A 6,000-nucleotide genomic window follows, 5' to 3' on the forward strand; every position below is an offset into this window, starting at 1 on the left:
TTGATTGTTGTATATGTACCAACAAAACGGGTGAGACACGATAATACGATTCGGAGCGCGCACAAGAGTTAGTGGGTTTGGATTTTCCTTAACTGGGTTCTAGTCGTGTTTAGTTTGACTTGTCTAACAGATTGTGTTTGAGTTAGCACAGCTAACACAAAATTGACTCGTTAATAACCTATTTAAAGTTATTTTAGTACTTTAACAAGTCATCAATGGGTTATAAACGTATTATTAATTACATATTTAAAACACAGGTCTTATTGTGTCAATCCGTTTGTAAACATGTGTTTAGGTTTTATTTTCTAATACAATTATTAAACGGATTGTATTCGAATTAAACATATATATTACATATTATGTATGAATCTCGACACGATATGAATACGATTCGCGAACACAATTTGCCACGCCTAATATACATTATTTGTAATTTTATTATTTGTATTTTTAATGTAGTTAAATTTACTTTATTTTTTAAATGTAGTTATGTTATCCCATGCTGTCTTTCTATCTTTTTCAGCTGTGGAAATCTAGAACTTTATAATTATTGGCTGTTTTTTTCTTTTTTTTTTGAAAAAAAAAACAGAAAAGAATCCAAATATTCATTTTATTCCCTAATATAATTTTTTATTTATTCCCTAATATAAAATTAATCACTTGTCCATTTACTTTGTATTCCTTTTCATTAGTTGAATGACAGATTTGCCCATAAAAATACACAACTATATATGTATATAGATTGATTTTCGTTTCTATAATAAGAGCATGTTCAAGAAAACTAATTATACCTAAAATAATATTACATTTCATTTGACACAAATTTTAGATGATTTAAACAAATTTGATTACAGATTTTCATTTAATTGGCATATTTGATCACCAATAATAAATTTTTAGATGACAAATTTGATTACATTTATAGGGTCCCTACATTTATATACAATATTATTATACTAATATAAACTAAATTAAATTAAATTAAATAATCAAAAAAAATATATAAACTAAATTAAAAAAAAATCTCCTTCTTAAAATTAGCTACAAGTAGTTGTCTTTTTTTTTCCGATTAGGCCCACCAACTTTTTCTAGGTATAGGTACGGCTTGGTCGGGATTGTGTTTTGCTATTGTGATTAGTTTTGTCTCTATGGCATAATTTTAAATGTTTTAGTTTTATATCTATGACATGATTTTGAGTGTTTTAGTCTTGTCTGTGTGACATGATTTTATTGTGTTTTATTTTATTATTTGGTTATTCTTTATTCTTCGATGACTCATCATCAAAATATTGTTAGTAGTTATAAATAACAAGTTCTTCGTGATTGAAGGGTTGTCGCGAAGTACCGAAATCTCGCAGTGTTGGTGCCGGAGAGCGCCTTATCGGTGATGGATCCCTTTGCCTTTGTGTATTATTATCATCAACAGGCATGATGGATGCAGTTACTCCATCTCGTTGTATGTTTGTTGGATTCTCTCCACGATGGTTACTCTCCTCTCTTGCCTGAGGTATTCGACTGTTCTGACCTTCTTTTTCAGCAACGGGTGCTAGTGACTCTCTCTGTGAGGCGATAAATTGAGTATTCTCTAGATGAATCTCGACATCTTGAAGACAACAAGAGCATCTAGGATTTTTGCTACGATATTAAGGAATAAATTGTAGCTTGAGCTTGTTGTTTCTACATGCTGCGTCAAACTGTTGATGGTGTAAACTCATCAACAATGTTAGTCATTGGAAACTCAAAGTATGAATGTTGGAGGGTTAGAACATAGATGAGATCAAAGTGAAACTTAAGAAAAAACTTATAGTGCAACAATGGTGAAAAATGTGTCTTGTATTCTCAACTTAAAAGCTATGAGAGTCACTTCGATCGGCCGACTGAGATATGAGAGTCATCCTAACAAACTTACTTAGATACGCTAGTCATCCCGACCGATTGACAGATACAAGTCATCTCGACCGACTGACTGAGTTATGAGAATCACTCCGACCGACCTACTGATATATGAGTCATCTGAGTGACCAATTGAGATACGAGAGTCATCCTGATCGATCGACTGAGATATGAGTCTTTCGACTCACCGACTGAGATACGAGAGTCATCCCGACTGAACGACTGAGATATGAGTCATCTCAACGGACCGAATAAGATACGAGTCATCTGACCGACCGTCTAAAAAAGATACGAGTCATCCCAATCAAACGACTAAGATACGAGTCATTTTGACTGACTGACTAATATATGATTCATCTTACCGACCGTCTAAAAAAGATACGAGTCATCCCAATCAAACGACTAAGATACGAGTCATTCCGACTGACTGACTAATATATGATTCATCTGACCGACCGACTTAGACACGAGTCATCCCGACCCACCGACTGAGATATGAGCCATCTGACTGAGATACAAGATTCATCCCAACCGACTGACTGCATGAGATATGAGAGTCACCCCAGTCGACCAACTGAGATACGAGTCATCTGACCGACTGAATGAGATACGAGAGTTATCCCGACCGATCGATTGAGATATGAATCGTCCTAATCGACTGACTGAGATATGAGTCATCCAACCGACCGATTGGGATATGATTCATCTATTCGACCAACTGAGATATAAGAGTCATTTCGACCGATCGATTGAGATATAGTGATCCGACCGACCAACTGAGATATAAGAATTATCTTAACTGACCGACTGAGATATAAGTCTTCCTCAAAATGATCTAAGATGGAAATTATCTAAGATCGATTCGAATTAAATATAACTTTGACACATTTAGTGAGATTATCCTTTTAGTTATATTCTCGTATCTTGGCTTCTAATTTTGATTTTTCTAATCTTTCATGAATTTTATCTGTATTTATTTATTAGATATTTTTTATTTTTTTAACACCATGGGTCTCGTGATGGCTGATTGATTTTTCTCCCAAAGAAGTATCATTTCTCATATATTTATATGAAAAAAGTGGATTTATTATTTATCATTGCATTGGCATATATATATATATCTACTTCCCTAAATGGACCCACTTTAAAAGAATGAGTACAGTTATGCATGCTATATGTTTTTCTAGGTTTTTGGAGCCTTGGTAGCATATAATATAATAGAATAGATATAGATATAATATAATAGATGCAAACAAAAATTTGCAATCCATTGCATAATCACCTACTCAAATAATTGTCCTAATAATTCTTTCTAGTATCAAATACAAGTCATTGTCAATGAATAGGAGAACACAAATTTAAGCTAATTAATTTTACATCAAATAGTTAAAGGAGAAAAAAGAATCTGAATCCCAGTAGTTATTTATTTATTTTATAATAATAATATAATTATAAATATGAATTATTAATAAGAAAATTAAATAAATGTCCAGAATCAACATTTACATGTCCCATGCCTTGCTTGTCGACTTGGAAATATTATTCAACAAGTAAGTTGGAACGAACACACAACAAATATATATATATATTTATATATAAATTTACATAAATCCTTGAGTTTGTAAGCACTATAAATTTAATATTTTTTTTCGACATAAGTAATATTTGTAAAACTATAATTTTTGTCTAATTTCAACGATATAGAATCTGTTAGTGTCTTAAAGAGAGCACATATAAAGCTCAAATTTTGAATCATTAAATGTAGACAGAAACATATAATATTAATTACTTCTAAATTTTCTTTTAATACATTCAAAACAAAATCGATACTGACAAAAAGTGGATAAAAATTATAGTTTACTAACATTTAGTACTTATACCGCTTATAAATTCAAAATTTTAAGTACTTACACTATAATTATCCCTTATATTTATGCAATATTTTTTTTAAGTGTAACGTTATAATAATACTATATACTAATAACTTAGGGATTTTAGATTCAATCTCATACCTTTTACCTTTTTTCCATCCCTCTTTTATCACTGAACTAATTTTATAAGAAAAAAATAACACTATTCTAATGACTGAATTATTGTAGTTATTTAATTTATTACTTATTATAAAATAAAAGTGAGCCATGAAAATGGCCACACAATTAATACATAAATACAAATATTTCTTGGGATTTATTCATTTGAGAGATGAATTAATTTCAGTTCTCTTATGATATGATCTTCAACAAAAAAAAAATGTTGTAGAGCCATTATAAGTTTCTCTTCTCATACATAAAGGAGCTGAGAAAAAAAAAGAATCAAAACACAATTATGAGTAACAACAGAAGAAAAGTAAAAAATATTAAAAAAAAGTTGTAAACTTTAAAGTTTAATTTTACATTCATAAAAATACAGAATCACATACTTTACAACGTTATAATTTGAGAAAAAAATTTGATTTTTAATTTTAAAATCAAATATAAAAGAAGAAGCTTTATCACAAAAATGTACATATAACCATCAAAGCATGAAATCTTTCCCAATTTTCCTATCTTAAAAAGCTAAATTTTAAGAAAAAACCCAACTTTATGGTATTTCCCTTTTTTTTTTCTTTTACTACTAATTAATCACATTTCACTAGTGACACTATTCATTGCACATAAGTAAAACACAGTGTTTAATTTATTTTTAAGAAAAAAAGGGATGCTTCTGTCTAATCCAAAAGACCCCACTTTTATAAAAGCAAACTCTTTTGATTTATTTATCTCATCATTCTTCTTGCCTATGATAATTTAAGCTAGAGAACATCTAATTTAAGCTCACATGAGGTTTTTCATACACATATATATATATATTATAAGTATATAACATCTCCTTTTCCTTTTGAGAAAGAAAAATAAAAACAAAAATATGTTTAATAATGTCTCTCATTATCAATACTTACTTTAGATAGAGAATAATGTCTTCTCATTCTCAATCTCATGGGAACAAAATCTTTATCATTATTATTATTAAGCTTTGTCCTTAGTCCCGAAAATCACAAATCTGCCTTTATCATATGATACATAAATGAGAGCAATAATAATAATATAAAATTTTCTATTTTTGATTTATTTTCAACTTAATCTCAAGTCTCATCCAAAAATAATGAAAGAAAAAAAAAAGGGTCACTAAGAAAACTGAGTGATGAGCTTTTTATTTTATGGCACATGGATCTAAAACACTTTATTCATTTAATGATAATAATAATAATAAAGTAAAGTATAAAATGAAAAGTAAAAGAGAGTATAGAAGAGAGGAGAGAAGAGGGTGAAGAGGGGTATCTCATATATCTGTCTCTGTGTGCTTTGGGATCTGCTCACATTGTTTGTACGGTCATGCTCATCATCCTAAATCATCTTAAATCATCTTAAATCATCAAATCAAACCATAACATTATATTTTCACAAATCTTTATTTGGTGTGTCATCCATCCTCCTAACACCACGTGAGATCACATATATTTATTTAGCATGCTATTTAGTCATAAAGAGCATATATAGAGCTCCAAGGGATCAAGAGCTAAAAATACGTTTGAATGTAGATAACTAGACCACTATTATATTTTTATAGGGACACGATTTTGTCCCGTGATGTACTTTCACGGAATGTATTCCGTAGTACATTAGATAGGTCTCAGGGTACATTAAATGAGTGTCAGGGTACGTTTCTACTTTTTAACCCTAATTACTCCTAGATCAATCTCAGCCGTCAGATCAAATAACTTTCTCATCTGACGGCTGTCGTACATCACGGAATGCATTCCGTGAAAGTACAATCACGAGACAAAATCATATCACTATTTATATAATAGCTTTTAACACATATTCAGCCAAAATTATCAAGCTAGCTACTAGTACTACATTTGCCGTTTTGGGCAATAAAAGAAACTAATAACATTAATTATAAAAAGTTTTTAAGTTTTAATATCCTAATTGAATTTTTACATTCAACTAGTAGAGGCCAGAGCTACTCCTAAGAATCTCGGTCAAGTTCTTATTATTAATACATTTTTCAATTGAATTTTATGTATTTTAATTTAATAAATAATATAAAAAATTACTAATTAATTAT

The sequence above is a fragment of the Cannabis sativa genome, chromosome 4, assembly GCF_029168945.1.
Source record: "Cannabis sativa cultivar Pink pepper isolate KNU-18-1 chromosome 4, ASM2916894v1, whole genome shotgun sequence".
Taxonomy (NCBI): domain Eukaryota; kingdom Viridiplantae; phylum Streptophyta; class Magnoliopsida; order Rosales; family Cannabaceae; genus Cannabis; species Cannabis sativa.